The following is a 20,700-nucleotide window of genomic DNA, read 5'->3' as shown; positions in this document are numbered from 1 at the left end:
AGCATTTACTGGGAGGAGGAGGCCTGGGACGGTGGACATCCTGCAGTTTGTAGGGCAGTACAGCACTATGAATTGTTCTGTACCAGACATAGAATTTAAATGTTCCACCAGCTATGCATACCTGAAAAAAAAAATCCTATGTATAATTAGATGGACTTAGAATTTAGATCTGTTTAACAAATAATCTCAAAGTATTTTTGGCATGAATTTTCCAGGAACCCAACTATGATGTAAATTGAAGGGATTTTGTACTTTATGTTGTTCAGAATATTACCCAAAGTGGTTTACCACATAATAAAATCTCATCACGGATGGCATCAATGTCTGCTGCACTTGAGTTGCCAACGGACACACCTACCTTTGTAGCTGTTGAATTCATGGTGACTCTATGCACAGGACCAAGTATCTCACTACTATACTATGCCTTCTCATGTTGATTTTCTGAGCACTTTAAATATTGATATGCATATTAGTTTTATTAGGAGTTTCTTTTCCTTTATTCCTTTTATTTGTTAACTGATCATTATAATAATTTAGCAACTGTATTAGTAGACGGGTTATAGTATCTCTAGATTTTATTTTAGGGTAGTAAAAGCAATGTGTAATATATGTTGTAATAGGAGCTATACAGATGGATCAAGGGTCAGCTTAAGCAAAAATGAAGTTAATTCTTTTTTATTACATTAGAGCTTAATTTCCCCTATAATCTGAATCCTACTCTATCTCTTTTATGCTTATACAGACAATAAAATGCCTTTTATTTCTCTTAATGTTTCTTCCAAAAATACAATTTGTTAATGATGTTATTCATTGTGAAATAATCAAAAAGTAGGGAACAGGAGACTTTTCAATTAAAATATTACACTGAATATCCTTTATCTATCACTTGTTTTAAAAAAATAAAATGTAGCAATTTTAAAAGTAGTAAAGACAGCACAAATGGTCAAAAGAATTAGAAACTTTAAGTGTAAAGGATGAGACTATGAATCACATAAGATGAAATTGCTAAAACATTTCTTTTCCCAAAAGACTATATATTTAAGAAAAAGTGTTTTATAATGGAACTGAGAAAGAGGGAGCTTACATTTATGTAGTAGCATTTAGAAACTAAACAAAAATGGTTGGAAATAGCACTGAGAGTGGAATTCTCAGAGTAGGATAAGAGAGAAGAAAACACTGCTGTATCTCCTGTCTTGTCTATTCCCCTTCTCCCTGTGATGACGGCAATCGGGGAATTTCTTCCATGTCTGCCTTGTCCACACTCCTCTTCACTTGGTCTGAGTACTTACAATTTTTTTTTTCCCGGAGAGGGCAAAAACCATGCCAAAACACGCTATCGAGTTAGCAGCCAAACTCCTGATGTATGTATTTACTTGGGCAAATGTGGACTATCTGAAGCTGCACCTCATTTCATGTAGTAGATGTCTTTAAAAGTTGTAGGTAAACGTAATTTCTGTAAGTAGGATATTTTAAAGGAAGAATTAGGTTATTTACTTCTCCAATTCATCTTTTAATAAGTTGAAGAATTCTTTGGGGAAACAAATTATCATTTTTAAGTGATATTACACACATACACGAATGATTTGTTAGAGATGAGGCTTACTAGTATAATATGATGGACAGTCAACGTAAGTTCTCACCAAAGAGATAATTTAGAAGAATTTCTTGGTCAGCCATTTACTATTCTAATTATTGCTAGTCACCTTATATTTACATGGTCCTAGACCAAAAGGTCATGGAACAATTTCTACAATCTATGCATAATTTACATTTTAGGGTCTGGTTTAGAATAGGGAGTATGACTGCTCACGAAGTTACCTTTGAATATGAAGTATCATTTTATTTATTTACTTTTAGAGAGATGGGAAGGGAGGGAGGAAGAGAGGGAGAGAAACATCAATGTGCGAGAGACACATCAATCGCTCTGCCTCCCACACACTCCCAACTGGGGACCCAGCCTGCAACCCAGGCATGTGCCCTGATGGAACCAGTGACCTTTCGGTTCACAGGCCGGTACTCAGTCTTCTCAGCCACACCAGCATGAGCTGAAGTACCATTTTAATATCTTTGTTTCAGGAGGAAAAACTAGCATGTGCCCCTACCCTCTCACTGACAACCCTCCATCCCCTCACAACACAGGCGCTAGTTTTTAAAACAAAAGATAAGGAATACATTTAGTAAGTTTCCTATGATAAAAGATAAGAGGAAAAAAACCCTAGAAAGACATGCAACATTAATATTAACAGGATAATATGTCTATGATATTTTCAAAGTGACAAGTCTTGATTTTAAAAATTGACCTTTAACAAGAAAAAGAAATATGGGCAATTAGGAAGTAATGAAGACCTTGTCAATATAGCTATGTTGATAATAACAGGTAAGGGAACTCTTGAGAAAATCTAATATATAAAAATCAGGAGGTCTGTAATATGAATTATGGAGTCCCGGTGGGATTAGTAATGAATTTATGAGCTCACCAGCAGTTATTTTTAGAAGTTATAAAGAATTAGAGAAATACCAGAGCACTGAAAAATAATGTGCCTTCTAAAAAGATATAACTACTAAAATTCATTTTAAAATGAGTTCTATAGCTTCTAAGGAGAACATCATTAAAAAAATCCAAATTTACCAACATATGAACCATGGAGGGTGCCTAATGGAGATTCTCCAAGTTAGAAGGCACTGTGGGTGGGACTCAGCCACACTGGGTGACTGGTCATACATGGAGTTGGGTAGGGTGTTCACTGAGACTGTGTAAGGGAAATGCCAAGAGTAGGTCAGTAAACATGTTGCATTGCCCCCTTAAATTACCTGTGTAAGATAACAGGCAAGTCCCTTTCCATCACTAACACTGTTGCAAGCCCTTTAAAGTCGAGATTGTGTTGAGACCCTAAAGGCAAGTCATCAAGCTTGACCAGAGATAAGAGATAGGCTGAAACAAAGACATAAAATCCGTGGTAGAAACTTTTGGGTCATTTGCAGCTTCTGGGGCAGCCTGTCCTTTCCTTCTGCTTTTTTTCTATGTCTCTTATCTAGGGAAGAGGGTTGCAGGGCAGTGAGGTACAGGGCACTGGGTAGCTTAAGACCCAGGGAGACAACTCTGGGAAGTAAACTAACTCTTTTTTTTAAAGATTTCATTTATTTACTTTTAGAGAGGGAAAGAGAAGGAGAAAGAGAGAGAGAAATATCAGTGTGTGGTTGCCTCTCCCACTGGGGACCTGGCCCCCAATCCAGGCATGTGCCCTGACTGGGAATTGAACTAGCAACCCTTTGGTTTGCAGCCTGCACTCAATCCACTGAGCTACGCCAGCCAGGGCCAAACTTTTAAAAAAAAATTATTCAATAAAGTATAATTGACATACATTATATTAGTTTCAGGTGTACAAAAGGAAACTTACTTTGTGGCACAGTAGACAGCCTGTAGTAGATGTGGATCTCTGACATTGAATCAGGCAGACCTTGCTAATAAACCATCTCCTAACCCATAAAAGACAGATACATTTTTATGTTTCAATGGCCTATTAATCCCAGACAGATGGTGTGTAAGTGCTTCTTTGGTTTTAATTCTTGTATCACATGGTACTCTTACTGTTGCCATAAGGCCTGGCCTCCATGGATGATACTGTTTCCCTTCAACATTTGAGTCCAGGGGTGGGCAAAAGCTTTCTTTTCTCAGTTTCCCTTTGTCATTTTCAAAAGTAACTGTAACAAGGGATTGTAAGAGCACAGAGCACTAAACAAGGGAATGCAAAGAACCAAACAGTGGTTGAATTCCCGTAAGTATAGGTTTCTGATCCAATTTTTTCCAACACAATCAGCAAAGAACTGAACTGGGACTCACTCTAAAATAAAACTGTCAGAAAGGGCTATCTGTTCCTAGTCCGGTATCCCATGGCTTACGGCTGCTAGTGTGTTTGTGTGTGTGCGTGTGCGTGCGTGCGAATGGCAGAGAGAGAGAGAATAAATTGCAAAACACTTTCCTTATTTCTAAACAAAATAAAACATTAACTACTTCAATCCAAATCTTCTGTTGTCCTCCTCTCTCAATTGTGGATTCTACTCTATTTGTGGGCAGATAATTTTTCCAGAGCTGTGATTGGTTAATTTATACATTCATATATGTATTTATTGTATGCTGGGCACTGTTTCTTGAGGTTGGGGATGCAGTGGTGAGCAAAATCTATGGCGGCTCTGCAGCATACGTATTAGTAGGGATGACAGGCAGTGTGTCAGAAGCACTGTGAATAAAACACCATAGGGGGATGTGAAGAGATGAGGAGGAAGAGGTGAGATGAGGAGAGGTGGTCTGCAGGTGCTCAGTTTGGACTAGATGAAAAAGACCTGTGACCTGAAACCTTAGTGGCAAAGAGCCAGATGAAGACTGGGGGCTGAGTGCTGCAGGCAGAAATATGAACCAAGAGCAGGGGCTCTGAGGGAAGAGCTTCCACAGCCCAGGAATGGAAAAGTTGGGAGTGACAGGAGCATGGTAGGTGAGAGGGAAGGTGGTAGAAGATGGTTCCGAGAGGTGGACAGCCTCCAAGCCACACGAGGTCTCACAGGCCATAGTGAAAAGTTTAAATTTAATTCCAAGGGGCAATGGAAAGGCAGTTTGCAGAGTTTCAAGCATTTTAAAAAGTACACTTTTTGGCATGTGGTGAATGGATTATGGGGTTAGGATGATGGATTTAACGTCCTGATTGCATTTACTAATCCCTCCCATCTTTACAGCATTCCTTGGGGCTCACTCTTCTCCTACACATTTCAGAATATAAAATTCACTTGCTGGTAGTTCACATAAATTAATGAATGATACAGTAATAGTGATATTCAGTAATAGCTGAGAATCTAATAAAATAATACTTCAATGTAGTGGATACGAAAAATGGAGTTGAACTAGAAATAGCATTTTCCTTAACAATTCTGCTGTTGTTATATATACTGATACCTCTGGTCTCTTGGCCTTTAGAAGGACTGCTGTGTGTGGTGGGAAGGTAGTGGATAGGGAATACACTGCTGTAGCATTCCATTTCTGCATGCAGTCCAGAGGTACCTAACTAGTGGGCTTATTCTCCAGGCAGGCTTTTCCACTGAGCTTTTCATTTCTGTGAATGGACACAACATTTTCTTTACTCTAGCTCAAAGCCTTTCAGCTATCTTTGCGTTTTCTCCTCCCTTGTTTGCTGCTTCCTGATTAGTCAGTTACCAAATCATGACAATTACATCTCAGCAGTTTTTCAAAACTTGTTCTTCTTTTCCAACACACCCCACATTGTAATCACTCTAGATTTAATGACCTATCATCTAGAATCCAGAAATATCCTCTTAACTAATTTCAGTGCCTTCAGTCTCTCCTCCTCCACCTTGTACCCAGGTACCAGATGAAAAATTCTAAAGTGTTATTTGTGTCACCTCTTTCTCTGCTCAAAAATATCCAGTGGCTCTTACTCTACAAAATTAACTAGAAATTCCTTACTCCATTCTCTAGTTCCAGTCTTATTTTTTCCCCTGGGGTTATCCTTCCACTCTTCTTCTATGAGTACCCCCTATTTTCCCAGGGCCAGCTCAACTGACATTGCTTAAACCTTTTCAGAATCTCAGGAACTGGCCATCTGTGTCTGGTGATTCTGAAGTCCAGCCAAGAGAAGAGATTACCATCGGAAAGGTATTGAAGGCAGGAATCAAACTTTACTCATCTTCAACAGAAATTGATAAATTATACCTTATGTTGCCTTACGTTGAAGTGTATATTAGCTTTTAGTGTTAGAAATAAGTTCCTTCAAAACTGGAATGTAATGACAGTTGGACACTCTGTAATTAAAGTTGAAAGAAGTAGAGTGTTTTTCTTGCGCCTTGAACAAACTGATGAAGGGATCCACAGTCCATTAGCAACTAGTTGATGAGCACAGACAAATACTGAAAGCATCAGCTAGATTTCTTCAAAAATGTAAATACAACTTACTAGAATCAAGAGGTTTAGGAAAGGGTCAGACCTGAGAACAGTTAGAGAATCTAACTGTTCAAGAGCTTGCATTTTAATCCCAAGACAGAGTTGGATGGGTCCAAATTTAGATGTAGATAAAAACATATATTAAATATAAAATAAGACCCTAGATAAAACTTCATTTCACAGGTAAAATCTAAAGTTCGAGAGATTGTGATAGGCCAATGTTACACAGACAGTTTGCTGTAATATAGTCAATATTTACAAATTGGTTAAGCACTGAAAATAGTTTTCAGAAGATGAATGGCTATTGCTTTAAGATCCACTTCAGTATTTACTTCCTCTAATAAACTGCCTTTACTTCACACCAACTACTCCTTCTTCATGTTTCAGTATTTTATATATAGTGTGTATTAGATTATCATATACTTGCTTGTTTAGCTAGTCCTTTCGTATGTGACAAATACCTTGTTTTATCTCCAATTCCTTTAGAGGCAATGCCTCAAAACTTTTATTTCATAAATTACAGTTGAGGCTTAATATAAGTTTGTTGTATAAACAACTGTCTGGAACAGAATTCACCAGAAAACTGATGCTTATTAAATGTTATTAAAAATATAACAAAACATAGAATCTTAGACATTTTCTATGGTTTTTACACTAGGGTCTGGCAAAAATAACACATCTTTTTTTATTACAAAATCATAAGCATGGAATTCTGTAACATAATATCACACTCAAGCATATCATATGGCATTTTAGGTGAAATGTTCAAATTAAAACTATAAATTATTACACCCATATTATTACCCTACCAATCATACTCAAACAGGCCTTCCATCTGCCAGACTCTTTATTTTAATGGTGATTCCCATTTTGAAATGAAGGAAATGGAGGCATACAAAAGGTCATGAGGGTAAAAACTTGTGAATTTACAAAGCAAAGCGCTATTGTTATTCTGAATACATGGATGAATCATTACATGAGCTTTTGTGTCCACAGCATCATTTTGTATTGCTTTGTCAGACTTTCAAAATCACAGCTCTTTGCTTTGTAGCCAAAAAGAGAAAGGAGGAGGTTGTAAAGTAGCCATTATAGATTATCCCAGTCACTTAATGATTTGGAATTCTACTAAAGCTTATCGGCCAATTTTGAAGTATTGGTGTATTTACAATACTGGGTCTTCTAATTGCTGAACATTATATATATATATAATACTTACCTGAGTACATGCTTATTGATTTTAGAAAGAGCGGAAGAGAGGGAGAGAAACATCAATATGAGAGAAACATCAACTGGCTGCATCTCCTATGCACCTCAACTGGGGACGGAACCTGCAGCCTAGACATGTGCCCTGATCGGGAATCTAACCTGTGACCTTTTCATTTAACCAGATGATGCTCCAACCAACTGAGTCACACTGGACAGAGCAAATATGCTATATCTTGCCATTAATTTAGATAATCTTTGATGTCTCTGAATGAAATTTTATCACTTTTTCCACTAAGGATTTGTATTTCATTTTTTAGATACATTAATTCATAATTACATTTTTATTTTGATATAATTATAGATTATATGCAATTGTAAGAAATAACCCAGTTTGATCCTGTGTCCCTTTTATTTCCCCAACAGTAACACCTTGTAAAAACCATAGTAAAGTATGACATCCAGGATGGTGACAATGCTATAGAACATTTCCATCACCATAAAGATTACTTGTGTTATCTTTTTATAGCCACACCTACTTCCCTTCTAGACCTCTCCTTAATCCTTGGCAACCACTAATCTGTTCTCTATTCCCATAATTTTTTGTCATTCAAGAATGTCTTGGAACTGGCTTTTGTAAACTTAGCTTCTCTGGAGTTTTATCCAGACTGTGAGTATCAGGAGTTTGTTCCTTTTTTATTGCTGGGTAGTATTCCATGGTATGGATGTACTACAGTATGTTTACGGGCAGCTGGGTTGTTTCCAGGTTTGTTTGGTTTTTTTACTATTATAAATAAAGCTGCTATAAACATTCATGTACACATTTTTGTGTGAAATAATACTGATTTTTCTGGGATGAATACCCAACAGTGCAACTGTTGGGCTGTATATGAGCTGCATGCTTAGTTTTTCAAGAAACTTCCACACCGTTTCCTGAGTCACTGAACCATTTTACACTCCTTCTAGTAATGTGCAAGTGACCTAGTTTCTTTGTATATTTGCCAATAATGTGTTGACATAGGGTAGACTGATTCCTTCCACTTTAATTTCTTCAAAATTGTTTAAGGTATTCTAGTTCCTTTGCCTTTACATATAAATTTAAGAATACTCTTGTTTATATATCTACTGACCTTGCTTCAAAAGGTATCAGCTTGAGCTCTGCAGGATCTGGAGACTAAAGTTAGTAATGCAGGTGGTCAACCATGTCAACGTAACCAAGACCCAATGAAAACTCTGGACACCAAGGCTGGGGTTAGCTTCCCTGTTTACAATACTCTGTGTATTCTCACACACTGTTGCTGGAGGAGATGGAAATGCCCCTGACTTGACTGGAAGAGAACAACTAGAAACTCATTCTAGCAATTTTCCTGGATCTGCCCTATGTGCCTCTTCCTTGGACTGATTTGAATCTGTACCTTTTGCTGCACTAGATTGTCACTGTGATGTAACAGCTTTCAGTGAGTTCTCTGAGTCCTTCTGGCACATGGTCAAGCATAATGGTGGTCTTAGGGACACTCATGTGCAGTTTTCATCAGAAGTGAGGGTGGTTTTGGGAGCTTAGAAGTTTCTATCTATAAAAAATTTTCCTGAGATTTTGAAAGGAATTGTGGTAAACCTGTATATCAATTTGGGGAGAACTGACATTTTATTTTACTGTGTTGAGTGATGAAATCTATGAACATGATATGCCTCTTAGCTTTATTTCTTTAGTGCTGCACATTTGTTGATGCTACTAAAAATAGATCTTTAACTGCTTGTGGTTGGTATACAGAAATACAATTGATTTCGTACAGTGATTTTGTATTTAGCAACTCTGCTATATTAGCCTTCTCATCCTAAAATTTTATCTATAGATTTTGAATTTTCTACATAAACCATATCATATGTATACAATTTCAGTTTTTTAAAAGCAGAATAAAAAATTGTGTATTTTCTTCTAATTTTTTAATATATTTTATTGATTATGCTATTAAAGTTGTCCTATTTTTCCTGCTTCACTCCCCTCTGCCCTGCACACCTCCCCCCACCCACATTGCCCCCACCAATAGTTCATGTCCTTGGGTCATACATATAAGTTCTTTGGCTTCTACATTTCCTATACTACTCTTACCCTCCCCTTGCCTATCTTCTACCTACCATTTGTGCTACTTATTCTCTGTATCTTTGCCCCCTCTCTCCCCCTCCCCTGTTGATAACCCTCCATGTGATCTCCATTTCTGTGTTTCTGTTTCTGTTCTAGTTGTTTGCTTAGTTTGCTTTTGTTTTTGTTTTAGGTGTGGTTGTTAATAACTGTGAGTTTGCTGTCATTATACTGTTCATATTTTTTACCTTCTTTTTCTTAGATAAATCCCTTTAACATTTCATATAATAAGGGCTTGGTGATGATGAACTCCTTTAACTTGACTTTATCTGGGAAGCACTTTATCTGCCCTTCCATTCTAAATGATAGCTTTGCTGGATAGAGCAATCTTGGATGTAGGTCCTTGCCTTTCATGACTTGGAATACTTCTTGCCAGCCCCTTTTTGCCTGTAAGGTCTCTTTTGAGAAATTAGCTGAAAGTCTTATGGGAACTCCTTTGTAGGTAACTGTGTCCTTTTTTCTTGCTGCTTCTAAGATTCTCTCCTTATCTTTAATCTTCAGTAATGTAATTATGATGTGCCTTAGTGTGTTCCTCCTTGGGTCCATCTTCTTTGGGACTCTCTGAGCTTCTTGGACTTCCTGGAAGTCTATTTCCTTTGCCACATTGGGGAAGTTCTTCTTCACTATTTGTACAAATAAGTTTTCAACTTTTTGTTCTTCCTCTTCTCCTTCTGGTATCCCTATAATTCGGATGTTGGAACGTTTAAAGATATCCTGGAGGTTCCTAAGCCGCTTCTCATTTTTTAAATTCTTGCTTCTTCATTCTTTTCTGGTTGGATGTTTCTTCCTTCCTTCTGGTCCACACTGTTGATTTGAGTCCCAGTTTCCTTCCCATCACTATTGGTTCCCTGTACATTTTCCTTTGTTTCACTTAGCATAGCCTTCATTTTTTCATCTAATTTGTGACCAAATTCAACCAATTCTGTGAGCATCCTGATTACCAGTGTTTTGAACTGTGCATCTGATAAGTTGGCTATCTCTTCGTCATTTAATTGTATTTATTCTGGAGCTTTGATTTGTTCTTTCATTGGGGCCATTTTTTTTTGTCTTGGCACATCTGTTAGGTAAAGGGGTGGGGCCTTAGGTGTTCCCCAGAGCGGGGTACCCTCCTCACTGGGCTGTGATGCTGTATGTGAGGGAGGGGTCTGAGAGGGAGCAACGGTGCTTGCTCCGCTCTCTGCTAGATTTCAGTCATTCCCTCCGCTACACACAATCAAATTGGGCCCTTCTGGTGCTGATTCCCAGGTGGATGCGTTTGTGTACATTCTAGGACCCTGTGAGTCTCTCCAATGAACTCTCCTGTGAGATTGGAAGTTTCTCCTGCTGCCGCTTCAACCCCCACAGGTGTTTTCACTCAGTGGTTTGAGGCTTTATTTCCCCGCGCTGGAGCCCTGGGTTGTGCAGTCTGTTGCCGTGTCTGCCAGCTACTGCCTAGCCGGCCAGCCGCCCTGGTCCTCCAGCCGCCACGTTGCCGTTGAGTCCTCTCCGCCTGGCTGCAGTCTCCGCCCCTCCTACGGGTCTGTATTAATGTGTCTTTTTTATCTCCTTGGTTGTCGGACTTCCATACAGTTCGATTTTATGGCAGTCTGGTTGTTTTTTGTTTTTAAATTGTTGTTGTCCTTCTTTTGGTTGTGTGAGGAGGCACAGTGTGTCTACCTATGCCTCCATCTAGGCAGGAAGTCTCAGTTTTGTTTTTTGTAATTCTGATAACTTTTATTTCTTTCAGGCATAAATTAAAAAAATTTAAACTATAAACAAAATAGCCTCAAATGTATTCCGATTAATTAATGAATGAAATATCACATAAAGCAAATTATTATGAATAACATAAAACTGGCATAAAATTACATTTTCTACTTGGATGATTTTTTGATGATACACTTAAAAAAGACCTACCTCTGTCAGGTACTATCAATTAGTTACTGACTACTGGTCATAAAGGCTCCCTGTCACCTGATGCTCCTTGATGGCCCTTCCCCTATTATCCCTCTCCCCCCTCCTCTCTTGTAACTGTCAGTTTGTTCTTTTTTGGGTGGGGGGTACAGTGAACTTTATTGATGGTACATGATAAGGCAGGGCTCCCTAAGCCCCTCCCCTCTTCAGGGGGTCTAGGATGGAAACTGGAGGTCAGGAGATTCTCAGTATGTTGGGGGATAGATTTGGGGCAAGGACTCCCCAGCAGCTGAGGGTCTCTCTTCCTGTCGCTGGGGCTGGTGGTCCAGGGGGCTCTTACTCCTTGGAGGCCATGTGAACCACAAGGCCCACCACCCTGTTGCTGTAGCCAAATTCATTGTCATACCAGGAAATGAGCTTGAAAAAAGTGGTCATTGAGGGAAACGCCAGCCCCAGCATTGAAGATGGAGGGTAGGTGTCACTGTTAAAGTCACAGGAGACAACCTGGTCTCCAGTGTAGCCCAGGATGCCCTTGAGGGGGCCCTCTGATGCCTGCTTCACTACCTTCTTGATGTCATCATATTTGGCAGCTTTCTCCAGGCGGCAGGTCAGATCCACAACTGACACATTGGGGGTGGGGACACAGAAGGCCATGCCAGTGAGCTTCCTGTTCAGCTCAGGGATGACCTTGCCCACAGCCTTGGCAGCACCAGTGGAAGCAGGGATGATGTTCTGGGCAGCCCCTCAGCCATCATGCCACAGCTTGCCAGAGGGCCCATCCATGGTCTTCTGGGTGGCAGTGATGGCATCGACTGTGGTCATGAGTCCCTCTATGATGTCAAAGTTGTCACAGATGATCTTGGCCAGGGGGGCTAAGTAGCTGGTGGCACAGGAGGCATTGCCTACAATCTTGAGGGAGTTGTCGTACTTGTCATGGTTCACACCCATCACAAACATGGGGCATCTGCAGAAGGGGCAGAGATGATGCCCCTTCTGGCTCCACCCTTCCAGTGAGCCCCAGCCTTCTCCATGGTGGTGAAGACACCAGTGGACTCCACAACATATTCAGCACCAGGATCACCCCATTTGATGTTGGCGGGATCTCACTCCTGGAAGATGGAGATGGACTTTCCATTGATGACAAGCTTCCCATTCTCAGCCTTGACTGTGCCTTTGAACTTGCCGTGAGTAGAATCATACTGGAACATGTAGACCATGTAGTTGAGGTCAATGAAAGGATCATGGATGGTGACAACATCCGCTTTGCCAGAGTAAAAGGCAGCCCTGGTGACCAGGTGCCCAATACGGCCAAATCCCTTCACTCTGGTCTTCACCATCGTGTCTCAGGGTTGAGGCTGCTGGCACTGATCAGGAAGACGTGGCTCTCTGTCGAACAGGAGGAGCAGAGAGCGCCTCAGTTTGTTCTTTGATATCAGATAATATTTCAAGAGTCTCAGGACAGAGAAAGCTCATGAGCATTTAAATTAACAATAACTTCCACTAAGGCCTGTTTTATGACTGGTTTATGATAAAAATCAGGACTCCCCACATAGCACTGGTGCCTTTCAAGCTGCTACCTGGGTTTAGAGCTCAGATGGAGTGAGTCTGAGAAGATGAGTGCAAGTATGGGTTTCCTGAGAGGAACTGCTTGGGACTCCAGAAGGTTCTTCCACTGACTTCATTCCCACTGGTTTTTGCAGCTATAATTTGTGGGGACCTATCTTCCTGGCACTGGAGCCCTGCGCTGGGTGTCCTAGTGTGGCTTTGGGACTCCTCACTCCCAAGATATCCCTCCCAAATTTTTATCCACCACTCATGTGTGAGGGACCAGCCTGTTCTGTGTCTGTGCTCCTGCTACCAGTCTGGATGGATGTGGATTCTTTGATTCCGTAGTTGTCAGACTTCCATTCAACTTGATTTCTGCTGGTTCTGAATGATGTTTGTTCCGTATGTTAGTTGCAATTTTGATGTGGTTGTGTGAAGGCGAGCCATGTGTGCCTATGTCGCCATCTTGACGGGAAGTCCCCCTCCCCCAAGTGCTTTAAAATCAGAATCAGAATTATTATTTGGATATTGTTAACATAGCAATGGATGGGAATTATTTCCCAAAGAATCTCAAATATATCATTTGGTTATCACTCTAGGTGGATGGCATCTATTACCTTATTTCTATTTCATAGAGAAAATTTTAAAAAATCGTACTCTTCTGACCAGTGTGGCTTGGTTGTGCATCAGCCTGCAAAAACAAGAGGTTGCTGGTTCGATTCCCAGTCAGGGCACATGCCTGGGTGCAGGACTTGCCCTTGGTTGGGGCACCTACTGTAGGCAACTGATGTTTCTCTCTCACATTGATGTTTCTCACCCTCTCTTTCTCGCTCCCTTCCCTCTCTCTAAAAATAAATAAAATTTAAAAAATCATACTGATGGGAAAGGTGTGAGAAGCAACTTATAAGGTTAACTAAGGTGGAGGATTAATCTGTCTTCAGTTGGTCAGATTTCCATGCTTTTGAGCCAAAAATTTATATCCATCAGTAGAAACATGGACTATTGGAAAACTTTCCTAAGAGAAGTGAAGTTAGGAAAACCTAAATTTATTAGAAAACCCATTTACTAGAAAAAAATTTACAAATTGTGAAAAAGGGAGTCTAAAACCTTACACTTCTACAACTACTTAATAGTGAAAATTTTAATACCACAGTAAGGATATAGTAGTAGTGTTACTTTTGCTTGTTTGCCTAATAGTTATTTATTCAAATCCTTTATTGAAAGAAGCATTTGACAGTGATTCCACTGCTGGGAATATACACTAAGAATCCCAAAACACCAGTTTGAAAGAACTTATGCACCACTATGTCCACAGCAGTGCCATATACAATAGCCAAGTGCTGGAAACAGCCCAAGTGCCCATCAGTAGATGAGTGTATTAAAAAAACTGTGGAACACTTACATGATGGAATACTATGCAGCACAAAGAAAGAAGAAGGAATTCCTACCCTTTGGCACAGCACAGATAGAACTGGAGACTAGTATGTTAAGTGAAATAAGCTAGTCAGTGAAAGACAAATACCATATGATCTCGCTTAGAGGAATCCAATGAACAAAATAAACTAATGAGCAAAACAGAACTAGAAACATGCATACAATGAACAGACTGACAGAGGAAAGGCAGGGGAATGGTGGAAAGAAGTGGAAGGGATTAGTCGAAGAACATGTATGAATGACCCATGGACATGGACAACAGCGTGGGAATTGACTGTGGGAGTGGGGGACATGTGGTGGCACTGGGTGGAGGAGGGCAAAGGGGGGAAAACTGGGACAACTGTAATAGAATAAAGAAGAATAAAAAAAAAAGAGGCATTTGAAATGACTTACATATACATTATAGTAGAGTAAAAGAAAAAGGAATCCTGGCTGGTGTAGCTCAGTGGATTGAGTGCTGGTCTGTGAACCAAAGGGTTGCTGGTTCTATTCCTAGTCAGGACACATGCCTGGGCTGCAGGTCAGGTCCCCAGTGCGGGGCACACGAGAGGCAACCACACATTGATGTTTCTCTCCCTCTCTCTCCACCTTACACTCTCTCTAAAAATAAATAAATAAAAAAATATTTTTAAAAAGAAAAGAAAAAGGAGTAAAGAGTAAAAGGAATAGAGAAATAGGATAAAGGCAGGGATAAGGTAAGAGTAACACATGAAGATTAATAATACAAAGACCTGTACAACTGCCAGATGATGGCCAATAATTTGGCTGAGCTTCCTGTTGACAAATATAGAGAGTAATACAATTGACTCTGAGTCACTGCATCTAGGTGTTAAAAGCAAAGCAGTTGTAGAGAACAGCTGTTTTTTATGCTTGTGCCTTAGTGCAAACTTATCACACAACACTAAAGAGCAACTTGGGAGAAGTAACTCAAGAGACATAAAGATGATGTCTTTCAGGTGACCTAATAGTCTGCGGTAGTTTGGCTTGTGCAAGAGATAAAATTAAGCACATCTAAAGGAATGGATGGACTGTATCTCCTTTAGACTATTGTATTTTTTAAGATACTTGAATTATTTTTATTTTTGCCCAATAAGAACTGAGCAACAGAAAGTCTGAGGTTATATTCTCTAGCAAGAACTTGGGTGACAGATTATTTTTGTGACTTTTGGGGTCACCAGTATGCTTTAATATCCACTCAAATCATGAAGGCTAACAGGATATGTGCCCAAATAGATGGCCATTCTCTAAAAGAAGGTGTGTGTGGGGGTGTTGAGGGAGTGCCTGGGAGGAGGAAGTGCCAAGATTTTAAAAATAATAGTGTTGACTTTACTCCAATATGTGGATAAATAGATCACAGAAGTCCCAACTTGGATGGCATGTCTGTAAAACTTTCAGCCTAGGTATGATATTCCAGCCACAAATCATTATCAATAAATAGCCCACAGCATATAGAGAATTTGTAAAATTCCATTTTAAACAAGTAGATTTACAGTTGTAATATGACTGTAATATATAGTCCCAGTAATTATTATCACCATTAAGAAACAAAAATTAAAATTATTTGAGTATTTACTTTGTACCTGGCATGGCACTAAGTACCTTAATACCCTAATTCATGTAAACCTGAGAATGATTTTTTACAAAGTAGGTAGTATTATCTTTACTTTGCTGATGAGGAAACTGGTCTGGTGAAGTTATAAAATTTTCTAACAACTGTGGTGCTAGTACATAAGAATACAAGATCCATGATTGCAAGGACTTTGTTTTGTTCACCCTTTATTCCTATTGTGCTAGGGTAGTGCCCAACCACAGAGGGTCCTGATAAATATTTGTTGATGTAGCTGAGTCCAACTGCCAGCCTCTGAAACTCTACAGTACAGGGCTATGAGAATATAAGCCTGTTGATGGTTTTAGTTTAAAGCAGCTGACTGCTTATTTATTTCTTAAAGTAATGAGATACACTCCATTAACTTGTGTTGGTACAGTAAGTGGAAAAATGATAGCTATCTTCAGTGTACCGATGTGGACTTTTAGAAGATACTTTGTTGCAGTTAAGAATTTTTTCATTTTCATATTCTTTTCCTGAGCTGGTTAGATTAACTATCAAAGCTGGGTTTAAATAATAAATGATTCACTTAATTTAATAAGGATAAATATGTATATATAATATCATTCATATATATATATCTCACAACTATAGACTGAATCTTTTAAAGGGTTAAGGAAAGTTCACAATTACTTTTTGTTGACCAAAGAGGAATAAGACCGAAACATATGGATGGCCCAACAAAAGAACAGTTTCAACGGGAAAGAATTTTTCTCAATGATAGGCCAATAGTATACCAAAGCCAAAAAGGTATACAAACATTTACTGCATTTTTCCTATTTAATTTCTGTAGGCATTCCTTTTCTCTCCATTCACTTATTAATTTCATTTTTTAAAGCCAGGTGAAAACCTGTTGTAAGATTCAATTTTTAAAAAAAGATTTTATGTATTTATTTTTAGAGAGGGGAAGGGAGGGAGGGAGGAAGAGAGGGAGAGAAACATCAATGTGCGAGAGATACATGGATTGGTTGCCTCTCGCACGCCTCCAACTGGGGATCAGGCATGTGCCTAGACTGGAAATCGAACCAGCGACCTTTCAGTTTGCAGGCCAGCACTCTATCCACTGAGCCACACCAGCCAGGGCAGATTCAGTTTTCCTCATTATGTTTTTAAAGGTGGACACTAAACATGTAAGTTAGCATAGTAACCATGTCAACCAAAAAAAACCTGATGACTCAGGCCACAGGGATATGATATGGAAGAACTTAATGCAATACAGAATGTTACTATTAATGGCATAGGTTAGTACAATAGTGCTAAGATAATCTGTGCATTGTTTTTTCTAACTGTATCATTATTATTTTTTTTTTTGCTAAAACATCACCTTGAATGTATCTTGCGCATAGAAGATGATCATTTGCTTTTGGCTGACTGCAGATAGCAATCTTTCATAAGCCATGAATGCAAACCAATGGAGAAAAGAGCCTCAAGGTCAATGCTCCCAACTTGAGATAGCCAATCAATAGGTCATTTCCTAAACACGAGGTGTCTGTGTAACCATTCCAAATCAGTGTTTTTAAAAATAACAATTTTCTTCAACACAGCACAATAAGCTTGCTGCAGATTTCAACATGGAAAGTAACATTTTCACTTGTATAGAACTCACATCTCTTCCCGACGTGGAAGGACAGCCAAAGGGTAAGGGGCAGCATGGGCCTCAGCGAAGTATACTGAAGTGTAAAAATCTTTTTTCTTATTTTTAAAGATGAAACAGAGAAAATTTTAAAAAATCTGGGATGATGCAACCCTAAGACACTAAAATATAATATCTATAATAATTACTAGAGAATAGTTTTTGGAATTTTGGGAATGATTTTTTTCTTGAATTTTAAACTTCTATTTTACATATGCAAGACAAAGCATACTTACATTATAAATGGTAATACTTCACGCTTTATTTCAGAATATAATGGTTCAAGTTTTATGGGAAAAGTGATTTGAATATGTTCTAAAAAAAGGAACCCAGGAGTTTTAAATTAAAAAATAAAATTTACTTAAAAAAAAAAAAGTTACCAAAAAGTTGCAAGAATAATACAGTTAACTCCTGAATTTCTTTTCCCCAGGTTTGCCACTTTTTAAAAACATTTGTTTTATCATTCACTGTTTCAACTTCATGTATACGCATAAATATGTATGTATGAGCACATTATTTTTTCCTGAACTATTTGAGAAAAAGTTGTAAATATGGTCTTTGGTATGTATTTCCTAAAAACAAGGAAATTCTCTTATGTCACCACAGTGCAGTTAATCAAATTCAGAAGATTTTACATGGATAGGTGCTTTTTAACTACCATTTACATGCCAGTTTTGCCCGTTGTACTTAACAGCATTTTTACTCTCTAGAGAATCCACTCCAGAATCAAGTATTGAAAACTACTAAGATTTAATAATTATTTCTCTTTATAATCATCCATTTGTATAGATGTTTAAATGATAGTTTTATTTGGTATCTTCTAGAATATCATTTTATTTGGTTTCAATTTCAAACTTTAGAATGATATCAATTCCTGACTATCTCAGCATGTGTTTTCCTGCCACTTTGCTGTTAGCCCTTGGAGGGTTACTTGAAGTAAAATTAAAATCAGTCAAGTTTTCTATTTGCTAGAAGTTCTAGTAAAGGATTTGATGGAGAGGAGATTAACATCAGTGACTAAAGTGAGGTTTCGAAAATATTTCAGGCTTGTGTTTAACTATGATAATTTTCTTCCACACCTATTAGAAAATGTAGAATTAACTGTAGAATTAATGTTGCTGCTGATGGCTTAGAAATAGTTCACACAGCTGAACCAAGGAATTTAATACGCTTAAAATTCTGGATATGGCACTTAACTTTAATTTGTCCCAATTTCCCTATTCCTAAAAGCAGGAAAAAAAAGAGCAGAGTATTGTTTACCATACAGATATCTACCAGGATTTTAGGCAGTTAACCTGCTAAAATCATTATATGAAATGTATCAAAGAAGGACAAGCACATCTTATTATGAAGAGTGATCATGAATAAACTGTTTGCTCAAGAGAGCAAAGAAAGATCTTACTTTTCAGCCTACGTTTGTTGTAGAAAAATGTAGAAGACAGAAATAAAGAGAAAAATGGCAATAACCAATAATCTACCATTCAGAAACAACAATTAAAAATCTCTCTCTTAAGGTACTGTTTTGTACCTTGTATTCTGAAAATATATAAAATGTATAAAAGTATATAAAAACACTTTACATATTTTTGCTTACAAAAATACATTGCTTTAGTGTATAGAAAAGTTAACCACATTTCCATAATGTGTTTAAAAAATACCATATTGAGGGCTGTTGCTCTGATAATCAGCTGACTCTTCCACTGGTACCAATGATAAACTCAACAAAATATAACACAGCTATTTGACGGTACAGGAAAGAAGCCAAAAATAGGTAGTACCTGGGGGATATTAAACCTTTCAAAGGAAGGATCTTCACTGGGTGGCTCTTCACCTGAGAGAATTTTCCTTCCTGCATTTCAGGATGGCTATAACCCAAGCAAAGAGCTGCTATTAATGGTCTGAAGTGTCAAAAGATGGAGTTTAGAGATGCCAGAACTGATGGAAACTATGAAGAGAAATTCCTAAGGGAAAAAAAAAAGAGCTAAACATAGAGAGGGAAGTTCCAAATCTGTGCAATATTTTCTCAATCTTTTAGATGATTTCTAAAATATGTTTGCATGGAAAAGACTCCAAGGAGCTGGTAGAAGACTAGGGCTGGGAAGCTGGAGAAGCTGAGCAGAGATTTTAAGCTGCTGCTTACATAGGAGAGACAAGTTAGAGTCTGTATCTGGTCAAATTAGAGAGGCTAAACACCTTGAGCTTTCCACTGACACTCAGAAAGTTCATTCTCTAGGAGTAAAAATGATGTTCCAGGTCTAAGGGCTTACTCTAAAACTGAGGGAAAAGCTACTACCTAAAGGTGTAAAACTTAAGTCTGAACAAATTTAAGGTTATCTGCCAGTAAGTCCAATGCCCACTAGAAAACTGAGACTTCTGAGAAGACTATGACAGAACCTAGGGACGCATCAACTACAATGTCCAACATATAATAACAAGTTACCAGGCATGTAAAGGCACAAGGAAATGTGATCCACAGTGAAGGGGAGTGAAGAGAAAATAACAGAAATAGAGTCAAAGATGACCCAGATGTTGGAATTAGCAAACAAACACTTTAAAGCAACTATTATATGAGTAAATATATGTTCAAGGACTTAAAGCGATGGCCATAATGAATGAAAGATCGAATACTTTAACAAATTGAAATCTTAAGGAAAAAAAACAAAACCAGGTTGAGATACTAAAACTGTAAAGTATAATATTTAGAAGGAAAATGCTCTGCATAGACTTAAGAGATGAATGAGAAGGCAGAAGAAAGCTTCAGTGAACTTGAAAGTGATCAACAGGAGTATCCAAGCTAAAGAGCAGAGAGAAAAAAGATTGGAAAAAGAATTAAAAAACAAAACTTGAGTGAACTGTGATTTGTGAGACAATATAGGCTACCTAATTTATGTGTAATCAAAGTCCCAAATGAAGAGAAAAAAGAGAATATGGCAGAAAAAATATCTGAATCATGAACCAAAGATGCTCAGCACATATTGAATAGGACAGACACAAAACAAAACTAGGGACATCATAATAAGACTACTAAACTCTAAAGATAAAAAAAATCTTGAAAGTAGAAGCCTTACTCATAATAGTCAATAAATAATTGGCTACAGCCCAGATGTCCATCAACAGAAAAACAGGTTAACAAATTGTGATATATTCATAAAATAAATATTACTTAGTAATTAAAAAGAATAAACTAGTGATACATGTAACAGCCTGATAAATCTCAAAAACATGTTAGGTGAAAGTAGCCAAAAACAGGAGTACAAGCTCTATATGCCATTTATGTGAAGTTTAATAACAAGCAAAAA

At 38.2% G+C, this 20,700-nt stretch overlaps 1 protein-coding gene and 1 pseudogene across 2 annotated transcripts in view; both read right to left on the bottom strand.

Moving 5' to 3' along the window:
• The window catches only part of ARB2A (ARB2 cotranscriptional regulator A), a 404,957-nt gene that overhangs the window by 6,833 nt on the left and 377,424 nt on the right, over nt 1-20,700 (bottom strand). The gene's annotated exons all lie outside the window — the stretch shown is intronic.
• LOC112307448 (glyceraldehyde-3-phosphate dehydrogenase-like) lies at nt 11,305-12,619 on the bottom strand (annotated as a pseudogene).

Source organism: Desmodus rotundus, chromosome 1 (genome assembly GCF_022682495.2).
Source record: "Desmodus rotundus isolate HL8 chromosome 1, HLdesRot8A.1, whole genome shotgun sequence".
NCBI lineage: Eukaryota > Metazoa > Chordata > Mammalia > Chiroptera > Phyllostomidae > Desmodus > Desmodus rotundus.
Note: the sequence above shows the minus strand (reverse complement) of the source record. Positions and strands in the feature narration are given on the sequence as shown.